This window comes from Trachypithecus francoisi, unplaced genomic scaffold (genome assembly GCF_009764315.1).
Source record: "Trachypithecus francoisi isolate TF-2019V2 unplaced genomic scaffold, Tfra_2.0 Contig01554, whole genome shotgun sequence".
Classification (NCBI taxonomy): Eukaryota; Metazoa; Chordata; class Mammalia; order Primates; family Cercopithecidae; genus Trachypithecus; species Trachypithecus francoisi.
Window position 1 is genome coordinate 2668334 of NW_022681439.1, and position 24338 is coordinate 2692671.

The following is a 24338-nucleotide window of genomic DNA, read 5'->3' on the forward strand; positions in this document are numbered from 1 at the left end:
TTGTAATCTTTGTGAATAATGACCTTCTGCACTTGCTTTCTCTCTGAGTGGATGTTGCTGAATGTTCTCGTTCCCATTACCACAGTGACATTTACCACGGCCATGTCTAATCTAAAGAATGAATATAAAAGCACCCGTGCTAACAAGGGTGATAGTGCGATTCACATTCATAGACACATTTGTAAACAGTGAGTTGACAACTAACGAAGGAGAAGTCCAGTGCGATGGGTGAGCTACCGTGGTCTGGAGCATGGCTAGGATTAGATAGATAGAAACCAGGAGCCCAAACTCTGACAAATCTCTGAACCAGTGGGTTGACAGTCCAGGGAAACTCTCCTGACCAAAAGAAGAGGAACGAATCCCTCTGAGAGATGAGATTGTAAGCTCCTTGATGACAGGGACCTACGCAGTCTTGTCAACTCCTATGTCCCCAGCTCTTGAAACAGCACATAGTAGGTGCTCAATGGGAAGGTGTTCAATCAATGACTCCAGTGTGTTGTCTTCATACACAGATGACAGGCAGGAGAGAGTGTACTGATGTACTGGGTGCCTAGCTCTGACTAGCTGCCCACATTTGGATATGGTTGGCTAAATAAAGAGGAGAGAGTGGTTGTACGGCAGAGACTCGGGGGCACAAAGCCAGTGCAACATTCTGCACGTCGAACCTAGGGCTTCATAGGGCTGTGCACAGGCCTGCTGAGCTGCCCAGCCCAGACAATACATTGACAAGACGGGATGTAGATGAAGACACTTACAGGGTTCTTGGGAAGCAATGTGCGGCCGTCAGAACCCACCACTGATGTATGATTGAGCCTCCACAGAGGTGTTTCCGAGACATCTGGATACTCACTTGCCACGGAAACTCACCATTCTGGACTTGAAGCCGTTCATGAAATGGTAACCAGGACGAGTTTGGAAAAGCAGGCCTGTAGCCACATTGAACGTTTTCTGAAGGAGAAAGGAAAGAGCCATTTGTACATGAGAAGCATGGAGAGATCCCTATCCCTTATTCCCGGAATCTTCCCAAGTAAGAACAGTGCTGAAAGCTGAGTGAGGTAGCGCAAACAGGCCGAGGAGGGGGAGAGCTCAGAAAACACCAGCAACCTGCACCTTGTTCCGTATCTATTCTTCACAACTGCAGAGAGCCGGGAGACCTGGGGAAGTCTGGGCAGTGCTCTGTCAGAGGTGTATGGGCTTAGGGTGGCCACGGAGATGCACCAAAGATACACAGGGTCCACTCAGGAGATGGAAACTGTGCAGTGATTTGAACAAGGAAAGTCTAACAGGAAGAATCACAAACTCTAACTGGGGAGTGACTGCAAAGCATCAGGAGCACTCTAAGATATGGCAGGGCAGGAGGAGAGTATCTGAGGAGGAGCCAAACTTGGCAGGGGAGCCTCTCCCCCTCCCCAGGAGTGGGACTCACAACACATTGGAGAAGGTGTCTGCAACCCAGCGGAAGGCAGAGACATTTGCCGGCTTGCCCCAGGCCAGAGCTGATCCCCTTGCTAGAGAAGCAGAATGCACCCCTCTGGAGTGCAGGCGGACTGGTGCAGCACACAGATGCCTGCAGGGGGCTTGTCAAGAGCCTGCCCACTGGCTGGGGAGTGCAAGGCCTGGGTGTGTGTGTCCGCCTTGGGACAGCTGCCGTGAAAAGGTGTAGAAGGCTCAGGGGATTTCGATGCTGATCCAAGAAAAAGTTATGATCACGAGCTGGTGGCAGCACACACAGTTTCATTTGGGAAATGCTTTGGGAGGTTGCGTGCAGGGGAAGCCCTTGACGGCCTGAGACTATCTGGAGGTTAAGGAGACACCATCCAGAAGAGGAAGAGGACAAGGGGACTTCTGAGGAAAGAGGACTCTGACAGGGGGTTACCCGTCTAGGTGATGTGGTTCACTGGCACAGTGGGGAGTCTCTGGGTCAGAGAGCTCTCAGGGGCAGCAACGGCTGCGGGCCTTTCCTAGCCATAGACTGCATATCACCTGTGGCAAGCAGATGTTGGGTGCAGTTTCACAGGGTATGCAAAGCAGACAAGCTCTAGATGGCTAAATATCTGTGTATTTGGACTATGTTCAAAAACAGCTGGATGTGTAAAACATTGAGTTTAGGACCAGCAGGCTTTTGAGCTAACGAGGAGAAGCTTGCCATGAACAAATTGACAAGCTAAGGGCCATCCTTGGCTCATTTATAGAACAGGTCACTGAACAGAAGACAGGGCTGGAGCTCACTGAGAGAAGGATGGCAGAGTCAAGCACCACCAGGTGTTCCCCACATGCTGGTGGCAACCACGCCATAGGAGCAAGAAGCAGCAAACAGAAGCATGCTGGAGAGGCCCAGGAAGAAAGGCCCCTTCCGCCTACAGTGTCCTTCCAGCGCCTACTGCTGAGAAAGCTTAATGTTGGGCTTGCTACAAAGAACCACGTCTTACAGGGTCCCGCTGCATTATTGGCGACCCAATTTACAGGGATCCAAAGAAGGCCTGTAGGGGGTTGGGGGACACAAAAGACATGTAGAGTAAAGGACATGGTCACTGTGGCCACCAGTCTCCAGCAAATATACATGCCCTGAAGGACTCCTGGAAATAGCCCAGGAAAATGAGAAGCAAATAGAGATTTCACAGGCATAATAAATATGTGTTCTTTTTTTAAAGGAACAGGGATGGGAAAAAACAGCAACATTTACTAGATGAAACTCTAAACAGGAAAATATTACCCAGAACAAATAAAAAAATCTGAGTAGATATGTTGCCATAAATCATAAAAATAAAACCTTATAAAGCAATCACCTATGTGAAAGAAGATTATAAATTAGAAACTCAAGGAAGAGGTTGTAAGAAAATATGAGGAGAAAGTGAGAAAACAGGAGGAGATGGGGCATGAGCTGGCAGATGTTGGGCTAGAAAAGGAAGAATAAAATACAGAAAATTCTTTGGACAGCATAGTAAGGGATAAGGAGTGTGTAAATTAGAGAAGCGATGAAAATTAACTAAAAACAGAGTTTAAAAGAGATTTTTGTGAGAATGCAATTTTCAGTTTTGGGGAGATAAATATCCAGATAGCAACTGCTAGGTCACGTGGTCAGTGCACGCTCAACCTTTTACGAAACTGCCCAGTTGCTTTCCACATGGCTGCAGCATTTTGCATTCCCATCAACAATGGGTAAGAGTTCCTGCTGGGTGCAGTGGCTCAAGCCTGTAATCCCAACACTTTGGGAGGCCTGTGGTCAGGAGTTTGAAACAAGGCTGACCAACACGGTGAAATGCCATCTCTACTAAAAATACAAAAATTAGCTGGGCATGGTGGCATGGGCCTGTGGTCCCAGCTACTTGGGAGGCTGAGGCAGGAGGCAGGAGAATCACTTGAACCCGGGAGGCAGAGGTTGCAGTGAGCCAAGATCGCACCACTGCACTCCAGTCTGGGAGACAGAGCAAGACTCCGTCTCAAAAAAAAAAAAAAAAAAAAAAAAAAAAAGGTGGCTAGGAGTTCCTATCACTTGACATCCTTGCCAACACTTGGTACTATCAGAAGTTTTTATTTTAGCCATTGTAGCAGACACACAGCAATATTTCTTGTGGAATTGTTCACAATCCTCCAAACTGGAAATACCCAAATATCCCTCTATGGGTGAATGGATAAGTGAACTGTAATCTACCCACATGATGGAATACCACCCAGGAATAAAAAGGAACTATGGGTGCATGCAACAACAGAGGAATCTCAAAAGCATTACGCTAAGTCAGAGAACACAGGCTGAGAAAGTCACGTACTGTGTAGGGTTATATTTGTATGGCATTCTGGACAAGGCAAAACTCTAGGCATGGATAACAGGTACAGTGGCTGCCAGGAGTTCGGGGTAGGGGAGGGTGAGTACAAAGGAGCAGATAGAGGGGATTCTTGGGAGTACTAAAAATTTCAATATCTTGTCTATAGTGAGGGTAACATGAATCTACGCATGTGTAAAAGCCCATAGAATGGTACCCCAAAACATAAATGTTACTCTTTATAAAAATAATGAGAAAAAATGATAGCTAGAGAATACAGGCAATGATTGTTCTTGAATTTTAAATGACACATAAAAATAGGAATAGATGAGCATCTCGCTAACATGATAAAGTGTATCTTGGCCTGAAAGTGAGTAGCATGCTGACTGGGGAAAAGCTAGAAGCCTCCCCATGGAGTCAAGAACAACACAGATGTCCACTACCTCTGCTACTTGTTACCATTGTACAGGCGGCTAGGAGGAGATGGTGATAGATTTTGAGCAGAGGAAGCCCAGAGGATCCCTCTGCCACCATGTTAAATGATGGCTGGAGGGGATGGGAACAGGCACACGGGAGGAGAGTGAGACAGGGCTTCTATCTAGAAGAGTCTATGAGGGGCCGGGTGCAGTGGCTCACGCCTGTCATCCCAGCACTTTGAGAGGCCATGGTGGGCAGATCACTTAAGGCCAGGAGTTCAAGACCAGCCTGGCCAACATGGTGAAAACCCGTCTCTACTAAAAATACAAAAATCAGCCAATCATGGTGGTGGGCACCTGTAGTCCCAGCTACTTGAGAGACTGAGGCAGGAGAATTGCTTGAACCCGAGAGGCAGAGGTTGCAGTGAGTCGAGATCATGCCATTGCACTCTAGCCTGGGAGACAGAGCAAGATTCTGTCTGAAAAAAAAGAGTCTCTTGAGTGGGCCAGGGATAGTTGGAGGGTTACTTAAAAATGGAATACTTTCTGAGAAATATGTGGTTAAAGGCAAGCATCATAGAGTGAACTTATACACAGCTAGATGGTGTAGCCTGCTCACGCCTAGGCTGTATGGCATAGCCTATTGTTCCTAGACTACACACCCATACAGCAAGTTACTGTACTGAATATTGTAGGTAACTATAACACGATGGTATTTGTGTATCTGAATGTAGAGAAGGTACAGTAAAAATATGATATAAAAGATACTATAGTGCACTCATCCAGGACACTTACCATGAATGGAGCTTGCAGGACTGGAGTTGCTCTGGATGAGTCAGTGAGTAAGCAGTGAGTGAATGTGAAGGCCTAGGACATGACTCTACACGGCTGTAGACTTTGTAAACACTGTACACTTAGGCTACATTAAATTTATAAAGAATAGTTTTTCTTTCTTCATTAATAAATTCATCTTAGCTTCTGTAACTTTTTTTTACCTATAAACTTTTACTTTTTAATCTCTTAAAATTATTTTGTCATAACATAGCTTAAAACCCACCTTGTACACTGTAAAAATATTTTCTTTCTGGCCAGGTTTGGTGGCTTACACCTGTAATCCCAGCACTTTAGGAGACCGAGGTGGGTAGATCATGAGGTCAGGAGTTTGAGACCAGCCTGGCCAATATGGTGAAACTTTGTCTCTACTAAAAATACAAAAATTAGCCGGGTGTGGTGACGTGCACCTGTAGTCCCAGCTACTCAGGAGACTGAGGCAGGAGAATCACTTGAACCCAGGGGCAGAGGTTGCAGTGAGCCGAGATCATGCCACTGCACTCCAGCCTGGGTGACAGAGTGAGACTCCATCACAAAAAAAAAAAAAAAAAAACAACTTTATGTCCTTATTTCATGAGCTTTTTTATTTTTAAAACAATTATCTTTTACTTTTTAAACATTTTTTAAAGAAATTAAGACACAAACACACACATTAGCTCTTCATAGACATACACAGAGGTCAGGATCATCGATATCATGGTCTTCCACCTCTACCTCTTGTCCCACTGGGAGATCTTCACGGGCAAGAACATGCCTGGAGCTGTCATCTCCTATGATAACAATACCTTCTTCTGGATACCTCCTGAAGGACCTGTCTCAGGCTGTTTTATAGTTAATTATTTTTTAATAAGAAGGAGCATACTCTAAAATTACGAAAAAAATATATAGTGTAATAAATACACAAATCAGTAACATAATCGCCTCTTATCATTATCAAGTATCATTCGATGTGCCTAATTGTAGGTGCTGGACTTTTATACAACTGGCAGTGTGGGAGGTTTGCTAAAACCAGCGGTGCCACTGACACATGAGTGACGAGTTGTGCTCCGGTGAGAGCTACCGTGTCACTAGGGGACAGGAATTTTTCACCTCCATTGTAATCTTGTGGGACCACTGTCATATATGCGGTTTGTCATTGCCCCAAACGTTGTTATGCATCCCCTGACTGTATTTAAAGTTGAGGGATGTGATCTTGCCCTGGCTCCTCCAGGATACTTATCTGGGGTCCCACATGGTTTTTTCCCCCCAAGAATCTGCTCTGAAAGGTCATTTCTCTACCTCTGTGCTCCTAGGACATCACCTATGAACTTGTTTAAAGTTCATTTTAAGTATAATATTTACCAACTGTTTTTGTAAAAAAGTTATTTAAATACTAAGGATATTTGAACATCTTTTTTTCTGAAATTAAAACCTGTTTTTCAGTGAATAATACTCAGCTCACCCAATGTATCAATTTCTTCTGTTTTGATGTTTGGAAGTTAAAATTCGTTGCTTGATTAAATCTTTTCCTTTTTCATTTCTTCTTATGGTTTAAATGCTTGGAAAGTCATTCTCTTTTCTAAGAGATTATTGAAGAAGCTTCTTTTGAAGGAGTCTGTCCATGTCCATCTGTCATGATTGCCATCGTTTGCTCTAATAATCTTCTCTTTGAGAGAAGAAGCATTAGTGATGTTACAGCATTCAAATGTAAATTCAATAAACATAGGTTGCCAAGGACACCAAGTTTATGACAATAAATTAGTAGAGATTTATGTTAGAAGATGTCACTGTGCAGCATTAGAATGCTGTAACATCATTAGGAGAATTTATTTAGGGCTCATCTCTTGTTAATTCAGGGTGGATATTTCTCATCCCATCTCTTGCCCCAGATTTTCGTTTCACGTTTTGCAATTCCAGACTTGAAATTTAAACCAGAGTAGAAAGGGTGTTCCCCATTTATCACAGCTCCGCTCTTGATCTCATTTTCTCCCCATTCTCTCTGCATTTTCCTCTCCCCATCTCTGTAGAGTTTCTCGAATTCCCAAGTGAACACATATCCACGGAGGATGCAAGCCCACGGTGAGCTCTACACCCAGCTTAGCATGAGTGTGTAGCAATAGCTCTTGTTACAGATGCCTGGCTGGTTTCAATTTTGATTGTTACACTGAAACTGAGTGGTAGTCATTCTCCACCAATACAAAAATAGACAAATGTTTGTTTTTACATTGAAGGTTTAAACCAAATCTGAATTCAGTGCCCAAATTCTTCATCAAAGAGTTTATTTAATTCTCAGGTTTATTTAATTCTCAGCCACCAGGTTTAAGAACGCATGGTTGCAGTGGTAGAATTGTTTAACAATCTTGGTCATAGCACTAAGGAAAACCCCACAGTTAGTAGCATTTAAACAGAGAGTAAACGTTCACTTTATGTTTAGTGCTGACAATGCTTAAAATTCAATAAACACAGATTGCCCAGGACACCAAATTTATGGCAATAAATTAGTAATATTTATGTCAGAAGATGTCACTTTGCAGAAGCTGGCACTGTCTTTTTTTGCTCTTGCCACCCTGTGAGGATATTGCATTTTACTCTGAGTTGGCTGTTCTCAGTCCTCCTGTTTCCCCAGGTTGATCCCCAAGTGAAACAGAGATTGCATTGGTCCATGTTGCCTGGAGCTGTTCTCTTCCCCACTGAAGCTGCAACTTCTTCCTCAAGCCCCTGCAGCTCCAAAAATCCCCCATATTCCAACACACAGAGGAGGACCCTGTCCTTCCTCTTCCTGTGACCCTCCCTCCGTCAGCCCCCTTGGCATCTCTCCTTGGGACTGTGGGGCAGTCTCCTCACCCTCATGTTAGCCCCGACCCCTCGACCCCCTCCTCCCACCTCCCACACGGCCACCTCCGTTCCCTGGCTAGCATGTGGGGGCGATCTTGCTGATTTTCTCCTTAAACCCTTCCACAGTCCCTTCCCATGTCCACAAACAAGACAAAGTCACATTGCTCAGTGGATAGGAAAAAAACAAACTGTTTCCTCCTACTCTATACACCCCCCACTCTCAATAGTTCATTTTTGACGCCAGGTAGATGGGTGTTTTTCACACACTAAGCAATTTTCCATGGGGCCCCAGCTGGGCCTCATACAATTCAACTCAATCTGATAGAGACCAGAGTTAGTGCAGACCCCACAGGGTAAATGGGCTCAGTCCCACAGATGCCCCCCCAACTAACTTCAGACAACAATCACAAATAGTAGGTTTCCAGGTCACAACTTCTGACTTGACTACAAATTGGGGATTCCCACAACCCCATCCTCAGGTTTGCTGACTCATTAGAGCAGCTCACAGAACACGGGAAAAACCGTTTACTTACTAGTGCTCATTTATTTCAAAGGATATTTTAAATAGTGCAAATGAACAGCCAGGTGAAGAGATGCCCAGGGCAAGGTATGGGGGAGGGGACGTGCTGCTTCCATGCCCTCTCTGGGCATGCCACCTTCCCCGTGTTCAGAAATCTGGAAGTGCTCCAAATTCTTGCCTTTGGGGGTTTTGTGGACGCTTTTTTGCATAGTCGTGATTGATTAAATCATTGGCCATTCGTGGTCAACTCAGCATTCAGCCCCTCTCTGACTCAGCATTCAGCCCCTCTCTGACTCAGCATTCAGCCCCTCTCTGAAACCCCAAAGCATCTTGAAAACATGTCAACAGGGGCACTTTCCATGTTGTATGAATTATCTGTTGACATGTCTGTCTCCATGACTAGACTATAAATGCCTTGAGGCTGTAAATCATATTGTGCCTTCTCTGTATTGCTAACATTTAACACAGTCTTTGAATATGTTAAGTTTCAGTAAATGTTTATTGAATAAATGAGTGAACAAAAAAGCTATACGTTTCCTGAATGTTTTGAGCGCTTTATCATTTCAGCTTATGCAACCTTTTGGAGTCGTTAATGACAGAGGTTTACCACCCATAATTTTCAGTTTCTATTTATCCCAGTTTTAAGCTTTTTAGATCCTCAAACTATGCTCAGAACAACGCGTTTAGGGGATTGAATCAGAAAGTCTTAGTTCTGCTGGCACAATATCTTGGAAACCTCTTTGATTCTCTCTCAGGAATTGGTTGAATCTGGGTAGTGATTAAGAGCTATCAATTATTCATTATTCACTCACTCATCTATTCATCTCAGAAATATTTATTGAAAATCTACCAGGCATAAGGTTGTATATTATCTTAGTGGCAAATTTGAGCTTCAAACCCAGGTCTTCTCAATCCTAGTTCAATGCTATTCCTTCCACATAGACCATCTGTCAATCAGGCCCAGCCCCTTCCTCAAGGACCCTGCAGGGCAAGACATTATAATAGTAATTGCTAACACCCATTGTAGCCCAGGCACTGTGCTATGTTCTTGATCTTATACATATTAACTCCTTTAATCTTCACTTATAAGATGGATTCTATTATTAAATCTATCTCACAGAAGTAATGGAGGCCCAGAGAGGCAGGCAAGTTCCTCGGGGGCATACTGTCAGTAAGTGCTTGAACCCGGAATGGAAGCCAGGCAGTCTGATTCTAGAGTCAGACCATATATAGTTTGCATCCATGCCCCCACTCAAATCTCATGTTGAACTGTAATCCCAGAGTTGAAGGTGGGCCTGAAGGGAGGGCATTTGATCATGGGGGTGGATTTCTCATGAGTGGATGTTATGCCCAGACCCTTTGTTCCCCGAAAAAGACCACAGAGTCCAGAGTCAAAGCCAAGCGGCAAGGATCTTTAATGCAAGTTCGAACTTGGTCCCTCCGTTCCACAACATACAGAGGGCCCAGAACAATGCGTGCGCTTGCCTTTTATAGCCTAATGTAAACAGGACTTGTAAAGTTGCAGAGGAACGAGGGAATTCTCTAGGTTGCAGCATTACAATTGGTTAACATTTTAAGTTTATACATTTAGCAGTTTTTTTATTGGTTCCCGTGCTCTCACAAACGGCTGTTTTCTTATCGGGGATTTTCCAGGTGGTGTCCTTCTAAAGTTGAGATATATGTAGTCTTTGAATTGAAAGATATATGGTAGGGAGACATATGGTGGGATGAGCCCAGGAAGTTGAGGGATATATGGAGGGGAGACATATGTGGGATATGTTTATACTGGGCTCAGGAAGTTGAGAGATATATGGCAAGCACTAGTAATTAGAACAGAAAAAGAACAAGACAGGGACTTTCACATTGCTTGTCTATACAACATCTGAATCTATAGATAACATTATCGGCTAGGTCCGGCATCAACTTTTAACTAGGCTCAAGGCGCCACCCGGGCTGTCTGCCTGTAGGGTCAACTTCTAACTAGGCTCAAGGCGCGCCGCCCGGCTGCCTGCCTGTAGATTTCATTTGGTCTCTTTCATTCCTCCCTTTCTCAAGTACCTCTAGAGCCAATCTTGGGTCTTATAAGTCTGATTCTGTTTCAGCATCTACAGGTTGGTATTGGGCTCTGAGGACCATGAGCTGTATGGTGTCAAACCTCTCTCTGACAAACCGCAAAATTCTGCTAACAACACAAGGTCCTACGGTAAACAGAAATAGTAGACTTAGTAGAGGTCCAATGAAGGGGGCCAACAGAGAAAACATATAAGAATTCCACCATTGATTTGCAGCTGAGGCAAACTGCTGTTTTCTCATTTCTGTGCTTAACTTGCGTAGCTGTTGGACCCTGTTCTCTACAAGCCCTGATTCATTTATGTAGAAGCAACAGTCCTCTTTCAGGAACATACATGTACCACCTTTTTCAGCAGTAAGTCTAGGGCCCTCCGGTTCTGTAAGGTCACCTGAGCTAGGGATGTGAGCTGTCGTTGAAGGGAGGCAAGGGACTCAGCTGATTCCTCCATAGCCACGGCAAATTGTTGGTACAATTTGTTGCTTTCTATGAGGGTGTGACCTAGGGCTCCCCCTGCCAGTCCGGCCGCAATGAGGGATGATGTGAGGGAGATTCCTACAATGAGGGGGAGAATATTGCTCGTGTAGGTCTCAGTTTAGGGATTGGGTGAATGGCAGTACTAGTCCAGTTACCGTGTACCCCAGGAACTCGCCGGCAGTTAGTAGAGTTAGTCGGGGAACTAGTGTGACAGGAAGACACAGTAGGCTGGCAACAGAGGGACTAGGTAGATTCTTAGATAATGTTCCATTGCACCAAAAGAATATGCCCTGCGGGGCTCTTAGGGAGGCACTAGGGGGCGTCACAGTGATGCTACAGAGGCTGGAGTTAGTGCCTGAAAAACAGTAGGGAAACTTTTCTGACTAGGGTTTTGGTACAGTGGCACATTAAGAATGGGGGCGTCCGTGAGATTCTGAAAGTCCCTAGTTTGGGTGGAGGATTCCCAGGGCAGAGGGACAGCGGTTAGTGGTGGATGCCCTAGGGTGGCACACAGAAAGCAGCCAGACAAGCTGTGAAGTCCCGTAAGGTTGGCAAGCTCTAATCCTTCTTGTAATATTTCCAGCCAGGAGAAAGGGCGTAATTCTTGTGTTAGTCTGTCTTCCTGTCGCTGGATATCCCCATGGACTAGGGGCAGTATTTGAACTAGGCCACGCCACAGATAGAGTGACTACTAGGCCATGTGGAGGAAGAGGAATAGTATACAGCCCCATGTTGAGGCGTGGTCCAGCGGGGGTCCCAAGGGTCCTTAACTATCCAAGTATAGATACCGCCTCTACCCTGTTGGTAAAATTCCACCCGGATTGCTTGTTCCACCCTCTGACTGAGTGCATCTTACAGTAATTGTAGGGGCAGCCTGCGTTTTGGTGCCACCAATAGTGTTTACAATTGTGTTTAGTCTGATCAAACTCAAAGCATATCATTGGTGCCACTGGTTTGGCTATCTGAAAACCAGTAAAATTCAGCAAAATTGGGGCACTGCACCCTGAGGAGGGACAATCAGCACTGGCCAATAATTTCCCGGGCTTATGAGGTTGCCCTGGGTGGGTTTGGTTTTCATAAAGCCAGAATCTCCAAACAAAGGGATTAGAAACTGGTTTTGTGTTAGCCCCCACGGCCATTAGGGCGACTAACATTAGGGTTAGACTACCTAGCTGCATGTTTGTAGTGAGCTACGCTGCCGGCGCAGGTGAGTTTTAAGGGTTTTCTTAGCTTTGTCCACAGTCCACGTGGTCGGTGCTTCAGTCGCTATCGTGATGGGTCCGAGAAGGTCGGAGGCTGGGTCCACCGCTTGACGTGGGTGTAGTGGATCCACGACGCGATGCCTTCTACCTTTAGGGCAGTGGGTGTGGTTAGGAGTACTTGAAGCGGTCCCTTCCACCGGGGTTCTAAGGTTTCTTGCCGGTGTCGCTTGACTAGGACCCAGTCTCCCGGCTGGTACGGGTGGGGTGTCGGTGGGGGTCCGGTTTCATATAATTCCTGCAGCTTAGGCCAGATTTCCTGATGAATTTTCTGCAAGGCTTGTAGGGAAAACAAGAGTTCAGATACATTTTCAGTTTCAGATTTGAGCAGATCATCTTTTAGGCTGGGAACTAGGGGTGGGGGTCTGCCATACATGATTTCATAAGGGGTAAGGCCCAGTCTGTAGGGGGTATTACGGCCCGGAACAGAGCGTAGGGGAGAAGGACCACCCAATTAGCGCCAGTCTCCATAGTTAATTTAGTTAAGGTCTCCTTTAAGGTCCGATTCATCCTTTCTACCTGTCCTGAACTCTGGGGCCTGTATGCGCAATGTAATTTCCAATTAGCCCCAAGAATGGAAGCCAAATCCTGACTCACCTTAGCAACGAAGGCCGTCCATTATCTGACCCTATCTGGATGGGAAAGCCATACCTGGGGAGGATATCTTCCAGAATTTTTTTCGCTACAACCTGAGCGGTTTCTCTTTTGGTTGGAAATGCTTCAGTCCACCCTGAAAAGGTATCTACAAAGACAAGTAAGTACCGATATCCGTATTTTCCTGGCTTTACCTCAGTGAAATCTACTTCCCAGTAGATACCGGGCCTGGTTCCCCTGAGCCTTGTTCCCGCAGCAACCTGGGATTGGGGATAGGCGTTGCTAAGCTGGCAGACTTTGCAACTCATCACGATGCTGCTGGCCGTTTCCGCTATCGTCTGATCTTGAGCTTGGAGCGTCTAATCAGGTCCATCATCCGCCGGGCACCCAGATGGGTGGATCGGTGGATGTGTTCTAACACTTGCTGTCCTAATTTTTCTGGTAGGATAATATGGTCTTTAGTATCAGTCCACCACCCATTCTGGATCTGTTTCAGGGGAAGTTTGTCGATCCACTGGAGATCTTGTTCTGAATATCAGGGTAATACGGCAGGTCTCAGGGGCCCGGATCAGGGAGCTGGAGTGCAAGGAGTTGACTGGGAGCCTTTGCCACACTCCTTGCAGTTTGATCTGCCAGAAATTTGCCTTGAGCAGTTGGAGTGGTTGGCTTCTGGTGCCCTGGGCAATGTACAATAGCCAATTTTTCTGGTTTCCATAGGGCTGTTAGCAGGGCTAGGATCTCTTGCTTATTTTTTATTTCTTTTCCCTCAGCCGTTAGCAACCCTCGCTCCCTGTAAATGGCCCCATGTATGTGTGCCGTAGCGAAAGCGTACCGGCTATCTGTGTATACCGTCAGTTTTCTCCCTGCCCCTAAGGTAAGAGCTTGGGTGAGCGCTATCAGTTCGGCCCTCTGGCCGATGTCCCCGGGGGCAGGGGTTCCGCCCAGATTACCTCAGTCTCTGAAGTCACCGCTGCTCCAGCATACCTCTGGCCTTGGTGTATGAAGCTACTCCCATCGTGAACCAAACGAGGTCGGCGTCAGGAAGTGGGCGGTCCTGCAGGTCCTCTCGAACTCCGTGCACCTGGGCTAATATCTCGGTGCAATTATGGAGCGGCGCGTCCAGGTCCGGTTGGGCAGCAGCGAGGCAGGGTTTAAGGTCGTTGGGGGCAGGAAAAATTCTGAGGGGATTTAATAGTAGTCCCTGGTAGTGGGTGAGCCGGCGTTGCTTATCCATCGGTTAGGCGGCTGTTTGAGTACACCTTCGATGGCATGTGGGGTAACGACCCGTAATTCTTGTCCCAAGACAAGTTTATCAGCATCTTGTACCATCAGGGCCGTGGCTGCGATCACTCGGAGGCAAGGGGGCCACCCGCAGCCACTGGGTCTAACTTCTTTGACAGGTAGGCGACTGGCCTCCGCCAGGGGCCTAAGTTCTGAGTTAACACCGCCTTGGCGACGCCCTCACTCTCGTCCACGTATAAGTGGAAGGGCTTAGTGACATCAGGCAGTCCCAGTGCAGGCGCAGAGAGTAGGGCGGTTTTAATCTGTTGGAAAGCCGACTCGGCTTCTTCTGTCCAATTAAATGGCTGCTGTCCCCGCGTTGCCTGATATAAGGGCTTAGCCAGCTCTGCAAACCCAGGTATCCATAGTCTACAAAATCCTGCCGACCCCAGGAATTCCCTTACTTGTCGGGTGGATTGTGGCCTGGGGATCTGCAGAACAGTCTGTTTCCGGGCGTCTGTTAACCAGCGCTGCCCTCCTTTTAGCAGGTACCCCAGATACGTTACTTCTGGTTTACAGATTTGGGCTTTCTTTGCCGAGGCCCGATAGCCTAGACTCCCTAGAGCTTGTAAGAGACTTTTGGTCCCTTGGAGGCAAGCTTCTCGGGTCTCGGCAGCGATCAGGAGGTCATCAACATACTGTAATAAGTTATTTCAGGGTGTTTGCGTCGGTACTCACCCAGGTCTTCATGGAGAGCCTCATCGAACAGGGTAGAGAGTTTTTGAATCCCTGCGGCAGTCTGGTCCATGTCAGTTGGCCACTTATGCCCCTTTCAGGGTCAGTCCGCTCGAAGGCGAAAAGCTTTTGGCTCTGAGGGGCTAAAGGCAAACTGAAGAAGGCATCCTTCAAATCTAAAACAGTGTACCATTGGTGTTTGGGGTTTAGAGTACTCAGGAGGGTATATGGGTTGGGCACAGTTGGATGTATGTCCATAACTCTCTTATTGACTTCTCTTAAGTCCTGTACAGGTCTGTACTCCCCGCTATTAGGTTTCCGTACCGGCAGCAAGGGAGTGTTCCAGGGTGAGTGACAGGGCCGAAGGACCGCTTGGTCGAGGAGCCTACGGATGTGGGGCGTGATTCCTTCTTTGGCCTCTAAGGGCATTTGGTATTGACGCACCCGAACGGGGTCTGCCCCAGGCTTGAGTTCCACAAACAAGGCAGGACGGTGCTTTGCTAGTCCTAAACCTCCCGTTTCTGCCCAGGCTCCTGGAAATTGTTGAAGCCAGGTTGCTATGTCCTGGTCAGGGGCCGCCTGCTCCTGGTGGAGCCGGTATTCATCTTCTAAGGTTATGGTCAGGACGGGCACGGGCTGATTTTGGGAATCGGTCACGATGGGCCCCTCAGGAGGAAATGGATCTGTGCTCCCATTTTAATTAGCAGGTCTCTCCCTAGTAGAGGACAGGGGCTCTCAGGGATAACCAGGAAGGAGTGGGTTATATTCTTGGCTCCAAGATTTACTGTTCTTTGGTCGTCCAGGGGTACTTTTTAATTCCTGTGGCCCCTTGTACCCACGAGGACTTGGAGGATAATTTTCCCTCAGTTTTAACTAGGACTGAGTGTTGTGCTCCCGTATCGACCAAGAACTGAACTGGGGACCCCTCCACTTGCAAGGTTACCCTGGGTTCGGGAGGGGGACCGAACCCCGTCTTCCCTAGTCCTCATTCTGAGTGACTAGTACGGGTGTAGACCTAGGGGGTCCCCGTCCTTGCTGTTTCTTTTTGGGACAGTCTCTTGCCCAGTGGCCAGCTTGTTTCAGTAGGCACATGGGTCTTTGCTCAGGTTGTTATATCTGGGGGACCGCTTAGGTTGGGTGTTCTCTGGCTGTAGATGCTCTTTTTGTACAACCGCTGCCAGGACCTTGGTCATTTTTTCCTCTGGAGTATCTCTATTATTGTAAATCCGCTGGGCTATCTGAAGGAGGTCCTGAAGCTGTTTTCCCTCCAAGTCCTCTAATTTCTGGAGTTTTTTTTCTAATATCGGGGTTGCCTGATTTACAAAAGACATTACGACGGCTGCTTGGCTTCCGGGAGCCTCTGGGTCCATAGGAGTGTATTGCCTAAAGGCCTCCATTAATCTTTCTAGGTAGCTAGCTGGGCTTTCTGTCTTTCCCTGCAGAACAGAGTATACTTTAGCCAAATTGGTGGGCTTGCGAGCAGCCGCCCGGAGACCTGCCATTAGAGTCTGGCGATAAAGGTGTAGCCGTCCCCTACCTTCTGCCGTGTTGTAGTCCCACGCCGGTCTGGACAGAGAAAAGTCGCATTTATAAGGTCGGGGTTGGCAGTCGGTTGACCGTCGTCCCCCGGGACCAGCTTTCTAGCTTCTACCGTATTCTCTCTCGCTCCTCCGTCGTGAACAAGATTCGGAGGAGCTGCTGACAATCATCCCAAGTGGGCTGGTGGGTAAACATAATACTATCCAGTAAAGCCATTAAATCTTTGGGGTTGTCTGAAAACCGAGCACTCTGGGTCTTCCAATTATATAGATCACTGGTGGAAATGGCCAGTACTGGAGCCTAGGACTTCCCGTGTCGTCTGGGGGCCCTATTTCCCGAAGGGGTAACGCCACTGGGAGTCAGGCGGCTGGGGAGGGGGAACTCGCAAAGTACGCCCTCGCGTACGCCCCGCCGGCCCTTCGGAGTTGCTTTCACTTTCAGCGGGTACAGGCACGCTGACCGCTTCCCATTCACCTGCTCCCTCCTGCGGCTCCTCCCGGGGGGCTGGGACCCGGGGACCGGAGGGGTATGGAGGGGGTTCTGTGGACAGAAGGTCCTCGCTATCTGGTAGAACAGGATGAGGGGGGCAGTCGGTTGCTTGGATTTTAGCGGTCGAGCAACCAGTGCCTTACAGGGTTCAGAGGCTAATTGGAAAGGGGACAGCCAAGGGGGCGGGTTCCCAGCTATATCCTGCCATATGAGGATATATGGGATATGATCTGGGTGATTAGCACGCCCAGGCTGAAAACCTTGGACTTTACCCTAGTGATGACAGGGAGACAAAACGTCCCTTCGGGTGGCCCACCCTACGTTAAGGGCGGGCCACTCGGAGCGGCACAGAGTAATTAGCTTTCCCTTCCTGATGTCCATACCAAGATCATGGCCCCTTGCCCTAACATCCTTGAAATTACTTGTAAGGAGAGATAGGGGAGTGCTCTGGGTATTACCCATCTTGAACAATAGCGCCTGGAGTGGCGTCTGCAACAGGTCCTGCAAGGGAAAAGTGAATTGCTGGAACAGGTCCTGCAAGGGAAAAGTGAGTTGCTGGAATATCAACAACAAGTTTACGTCAGTCGCCGGCGCGCCCAGAAATCTGGGTCAGAACAAGTTCAGACAAGAATACGTCAGTCGCAAGCGCGCACCAGAAATCTGGGTCAAAATAAGTGCAAACAAGAACCAGATGAGAGCCGGGGGACGTCTCCCACCAGTCTCCGCTGGCTGTCCTATAGCGCGTCCGCCAGGACGTATGCCAGCTTCAGACCTCGCGAGTCACAGATTCAGGCGGACTTAGAAAGCCGCGAATTCAGACAGGCTAACAGCCTCAGGCGGACTTAAAGAGCCGCGAATTCAGACAGGCTAACAGCCTCAGGCGGACTTAAAGAGCCGCAGTTCAGAACGGACACAGACAGACAAGACGAAGATGGGCAAACACAGACGAGCCGGCTCACCTATTAGCAGATCGATCCTAGTAGATCCGTTGACCAGGGGTCTGGTGGGCTTGAGGAATCCCGGACGAGCCCCCAGATGTTATGCCCAGACCCTTTGTTCCCCGAAAAAGACCACCAGAGTCCAGAGTCAAAGCCAAGCGGCAAGGATCTTTAATGCAAGTTCGAACTTGGTCCCTCCGTTCCACAACATACAGGAGGGCCCAGAACAATGCGTGCACTTGCCTTTTATAGCCTAATGTAAACAGGACTTGTAAAGTTGCAGAGGAACGAGGGAATTCTCTAGGTTGCAGCATTACAATTGGTTAACATTTTAAGTTTATACATTTAGCAGTTTTTTTTTATGGTTCCCGTGCTCTCACAAACGGCTGTTTTCTTATCGGGGATTTTCCAGGTGGTGTCCTTCTAAAGTTGAGATATATGGTAGTCTTTGAATTGAAAGATATATGGTAGGGAGACATATGGTGGGATGAGCCCAGGAAGTTGAGGGATATATGGAGGGGAGACATATGGTGGGATATGTTTATACTGGGCTCAGGAAGTTGAGAGATATATGGCAAGCACTAGTAATTAGAACAGAAAAAGAACAAGACAGGGACTTTCACATTGCTTGTCTATACAACATCTGAAATCTATAGATAACATTATCGGCTAGGTCCGGCATCAACTTTTAACTAGGCTCAAGGCGCCGCCCGGGCTGTCTGCCTGTAGGGTCAACTTCTAACTAGGCTCAAGCGCCGCCGCCCGGGCTGCCTGCCTGTAGATTTCATTTGGTCTCTTTCAGTTTCCCATCATCCCCTTGGTGGTGCTCTCGCGATAGTGAGTGAGTTCTTGTGAGATCCGGTTGTTTAAAAGTGTGTAGTACCTTCCCCTTCTCTCCTTCTTGCTCCTGCTGATGTGCCTGTTCCCCTTTTGCCTTCTGCCATCATTGGAATCTTCTTGAGGCCTCCCCAGAAGCAGATACCACTTTGCTTGCTGTACAGTGTGCAGAATTATGAAACCTCCTTTCCTATAAATCACCCAGTCTCAGCCCAGCCTCAGGTATTTCTTCATAGCAGTGCACAGTTCTGCCTACTCACATGCCGTTGCTCCTTCTGGCCACTATAACGCTAGATTCATGTTTCAGTGTTGCTTCTCTGGACACAGCTGAAAGAAGCAAGCTCCCCATTCTAACTTACATTTTATATGCTTTATTTTCAATAGCCCCCATGGGAAATCATCACTTTTTTGCCTTATGCATAGAAAAACCTTGGAGATTTTTCCATCAAGGATTTCCACTGTCTGGACATTTTCCATGGATGAACCAGGAAAATAGTTTCCAGGCCCTGACATGCATTCTCTACACTATGGCCCTTATGAAAAGATATTGGCCATAGTTCCACCACCATTCTTTTTGATGATTTGGACCCTTTATTAATATATTTAGATATTTTCAATATGCCTCAGTCATTTTAAAATAAAATCAGGTCTCTAGTTTGAGTTTCAATATATAATCTTTTCTTTGATATATTTAGATATTTTCAGTACACCTCAGTCGTTTTAAAATAAAATCGGGTCTGTAGTTTGAGTTTCAATATATAATCTTTTGTTTGAATTGTAAAATAACTTTACAGTGACATTTAAGGAAAGATGGCTTATAAATACATTATGCACACAATATACATATACACCCATCCCAGGTGCATACTGAAATTAACCATAATATATTTTATTTTATTTTATTTTTTTGAGACCGAGTTTGGCTCTTGTTGCCCAGGCTGGAGTGCAATGGCACAATCCCAGCTCACTGCAACCTCTGCCTCCCAGGTTCAAGCAATTCTCCTGCCTCAGCCCCCTAAGTAGCTGGGATTACAGGTGCCCACCACTGCACCCGGCTAACTTTTTTAATATTTTTAGTAGAGACAGGGTTTCACCATGTTGGTTAGGCTGGTCTCAAACTCCTGACCTCAAGTGATCCACTTGCCTCTGCCTCCCAAAGTGCTGGGATTACAGGTGTGAGCCACTGCGCTCGGCCAAAATACATTTTTAAAAAAGAAAAAAAAAATTATCTGTGTTGAAATTAGAAGAACCAAACTCTTTCTGCAAACTTTGTATGTTTTCATTATAATTTTACCAGGATGAAAGGAGACCCAGAAAAGGCACAGACATGTAGCATTGCTATTCTAGAGTTCCTTGAAATGCAGAGGACTGGGAACGACATGAAAAAAAGTCCACAGAGTCCCACCACGGCCTACAGCTTAGAGGACAAAAGCCTGTGGCCCAAGCAGATGATGGGAAGGACAGGGAGCTCCCCTTGGAAGCCACTTGACCTCTGTTGGGACAGGCTGGATAGAACAGGCTGCCTGTATGATACCTCTCCTCCTGCTCTTGACATAGCTTCTTCAAGGTCATGGGCAAGATGAGGAGGCAACTAAGTTTCCCAGGCAGGACTAGAGCTGTCTTTGCACAGAAAAATACGTATCTGGCTCAGGAAATTAAAAAGGCTTTGAGTTTCAAGAAAATCACCACAAAGAGGGAAGAACCTCTTGAAATCCAAGGATACCCCTACACATGAAAAGATTCCATCCAAGCTGATAGAACTTCACTCCTTTCTTGGCCCCCTTCTGAAGGAAAGTATTCCAATACTGTATTCCTTGATTGTGACTGATCGGGACCCCAACTCCCTCGCCACTGTCCCCAGGCAGGCTGAACAGAGACGATGAATTGCCAGCATACAGCCCTCCAGGTACAGAGAGAAGATCACGACTAGGCTCATGTCAAAAGGGAAAGACAGCAGTGGGTTTCTATCTAGATCACGTGGACCAAAAGGCAGATCTCCTAGAACTGGCCCCGAGTTAAAAACAAACAAGCTGAAAAATACGAAAATCGTGCAAAACTATTACAAAAAAAGAAACAAAATATACAACATAAACATGAATAATACATTTGTTTGGCTAGTATCAGGGGAAAAATAGCTTAGAACTGTTTTATGCAAGGATGTTGAAGAAAAGACGAAACACTATAAAACAGAAGCTCGTAAGAGGAAAGAATAAAATAAGAAGGAGCTGGCAGGAACAGATAAAAAATAAGGGGTAATAACAGAATTGAAAAATTAGACCAGACACAGTAGCTCAATCCTGTAATCCCAGGACTTTGAGAGGCGGAATAGATCACTTGAGGTCAGGAATTCGAGACCAGCCTGGCCAACAGGGTGAAACCCCAACTCTACTAAAAACAGGAAAATTAGCGGGCCGTGGTGGTGGGCGCCTGTAATCCCAGATACTCAGGAAGTTGAGGCAGGAGAATCGCTTAAACTAGGAGGCGGAGGTTGCAGTGAGCCGAGATCACGCCACGGCACTCCAGCCTGGGAGACAGAGCAAGGCTCCATCTCAAAAAAGAAAAAAAGAAAAGAAAAATTAAAACCAAAATAGATGGAATATGAAATTTGGACAACCTTGTTGCTGAGAATAATTACAAAGTGTAAAATATGTACCATCCCTTGGTCAAAAGCACTGAAGAGTTAAGTTAATGAAGAGTTACTGGGCCAGTTTATAGCAAAAGAAGGAAATCCAGAGAGGTGAGCCAGGCAATAGGAATGCCCTGGGGGCAACTTGGCAGTTTGTGACTCTAGGACTAGTCAATGGTGAGGGGCGTCCTAAGTTCCCGTGGCTTTGGTTAGGAGCTTAATGGTCTGCACCCTAGGAGTCTGGGCACATCACAAGTAAACTGGGCTACAAGTGTACACGTGGAATAATATTTCATCTCCTCAAGAGCTGCTGCAATATACTAGGCAGTAACAACACATGGCCCAGAGGCTTCACCTACATGGCACGTGACAGCTTGAGCACCTTGGATATGACGGGCAGAGGGGGGCAGAGGTGAAGTGGCAAGCATTGATGCAGTATTTTTCCTATTTTATTTTATTATTTTTTGAGATAGGGTCTTACTCTGTCACCCAGATGGAGTGCAGTGGCATGACTGCGGCTCACTGCAACCTCTGCCTCCCAGCTTCAAGCGATTCTCCTGTCTCAGCCTCCTAAATAGCTGGGATTACAGGTGCCACCACCACACCCAGCTAATTTTTTTTTTTTTTTTGGTATTTTTATTAGAGACGGGGTTTCACCATGTTGGCCAGGCTGGTCTCGAACTCCTGACCTCATGATCCACCCACTTCGGCCTTCCAAAATGCTGGGATTATAGGCATAAGCCATGGCGCCTGGCCCGTTCATGACTTTTATAAAACTGTGTGAATTCAGACTGTGTGGTGCAACACAGAGATCAATAAATATGCCAATGAAATAAACAGCATCTACCAACAGCCTGATAGATACAGTGAGACCTGATTTTTGACAAAGGTGGCGGCTGGAGAACAAATGTTCCCAGATGAGCTGGGTCGGTAGGATATCCAGGTGGAAAAAAATTCATCCCAATCCTTTTATTGTGTATGAAAATTGATACCAAATGGATTCTAAGTCTAAATGTAAAATATAAAATATGAAACTTCTAGAGAATAACATAGGAAAATATCTTTACTAATCCAGAATGGGGAAAAATTAATTTAAGAAGTAAAGTCATGAAAGCTCTAGAATAATAAAAGCTAATGTATTTTGAGTATGTACAAAGTTTCAGGCACAGTTCTCAGAGCTTTGTGCAAATCTCATTTTCACAACAACCTTAATATGGCCATTTTGCAGATGAGGAAATTGAAATGCAGAAACATTAAGTAACTCATCCTAAGGTCACATAGCAGGTACGTGGAAGAAATATAATTAGAACACAATCTTACTTCAGAGCTCACTCTATGCTGTCCAATATGCTGGGTTCATATTCTTGGGATGAAAAAGCCCTTCCAATAACATGAAATAAAAGCCAAGAATCATAAGTAAAAATACTGACAAGTTTTTTACACACATTTTAAATTTGTTTGGTCCAAAATAAAATCTCAAGAGAACTGAAGAAGTAGGAAGATTTTGCAGCACTTATAAGAGACAAAGGTCTAATGTCATTAAAATGCAAAACAGTCCGCAAATCAACTTTAAAAACTCACCCAGATAAGAAAAATGGGAAAACTCTAGGAACAGGTAATTCTCAAAAGAATAAATATAAAATGTTCTGAATCAGGCTGGGAGTTGGGGCAAGAGTGATCTTATGGCTAGATCCATCTCAAAAATGCCAGATTCAACAAAATTAAACTTAAGCCAGCCACTTTCTTTACTGTAAAATATATCAGAGCCTTTTATAGGTGGTTATCCACAGTGATTCTACATGAAAATTATCAAATGGAACATTTCCAAATCATGTCTAGCATAGAACTTTTTCCTCTGCAGCTTTTCCCAGGACTGAGGCTCTGCAGAACAAACTTTGCATTAACTCATCTACTCCACATAATAGCCCTATCATGCTCTCCATGTTATGAGATTATATAATCTGATACTGGCATTCTAAATTAAATAAGGTCTTATTCCACCACTACTTTGCTGCCCCCGCCCCAAGGGTGTTGGACCTGGAAGGATTGTTAATGATTTTACAAAGAGGAAGGTGGAGATGAGAAGCAAAGTCAGTTGCTAAATCGTTCCTCCAGTTCCGTTCCCCTGAACTTCCAGAACTCTGGGTCCAGACCCTGGGGAATCATTTTAGACGGCATCTTTGCAGAACCAATGCATGGACTTGGATTGATCAATTATAATCTCTTCATTTCCTGAGTCACTGGCCCTAACTCAGCATCCTTTGGGCCTCTAAGTTAACTCTCCAGGAGCCAGGTAAGAGATGGCATCCCTTCCCCCAACCTCTGCTCCTGGAGGGCCTGGCACAGACCTGGATCGTCCTGGGCATGTCCCTTGAGTGCCAAAAGCAGGGGAATTAGAAGCTGGAACATCTTCTTGTCATTGCAGTCCAAAATTGCCCCACCTTTGCCTCCAGCCAGAGCTGATAACATGCCAGCCACAGTGGTTTCTGGCAGGGGCGTCACAATGCAGGGCAGAGTAGGGCTGGTGACTTCACAGTGAGCCCTGGGCTCAGGGAGGGGCAGGAGACGCAGGTCAGCCTGGGTGAGCAGAGTCTGCATGTCCTGTCCTTCCCTGTCTCGCGTCCCCTCTGCAGCAGGGGCTAACAGGGCACCCTGGAAGGGCCAGGCTGGGTGAGCAGCTGTCGGCATGTTCCCCTCCTGCCTTTGATGCTGCGCTTTTACTCCAGTGTCTGCCTTGGTGTTAAAGAGCTCTAGGTCTTTGGGTGATTTTTTATGTTCTCTGGAACCAAGTTACAAAAAACCTGAAATGCCTTGTTAGGACATTTGGATCTTACCCATGAGGTCAGATGGGGAGGAAGGGATAGAATTAAAGAGGGTCATGTGGTAACATTTGCATTAAAAGATGATCCATCTCTACTAAAAAAAAAAAAAAAAAAAAAAAAAAGGCAGGCATGGTGGTGGGTGCCTGTGGTTTCAGCTACTCTGGAGGCCAAGGCAAGAGGATGCTTGAGCCCAGGAGGTCGAAGCAGTAGTGAGCTGTCATTGCTCCACTGCTCCAGCCTGGCCGACAGAACAAAATCCTGTCAAGAAAAAAAAAAAAAAAGATGACTCTTGGTGTAACGTGGAAAATACCTTGGAGAGGATGAAACTAGAAGAGAGTATCCATGTAGGAAGTGGCTCCAGTCATACAGACGGGACATGACAGGGGCCTAA

At 46.4% G+C, this 24338-nt stretch overlaps 1 long non-coding RNA gene across 1 annotated transcript; it reads right to left on the reverse strand.

Annotated features, from left to right (window-relative positions):
• Nucleotides 1-20: 20 nt before the first annotated feature.
• Nucleotides 21-23561, reverse strand: LOC117063244. The gene is made up of 3 exons (XR_004428830.1): nucleotides 23474-23561; nucleotides 868-948; nucleotides 21-111 (listed from the first exon to the last, which is right to left on the reverse strand). It is a non-coding gene; the product is annotated as an uncharacterized LOC117063244 (long non-coding RNA).
• Nucleotides 23562-24338: the final 777 nt, after the last annotated feature.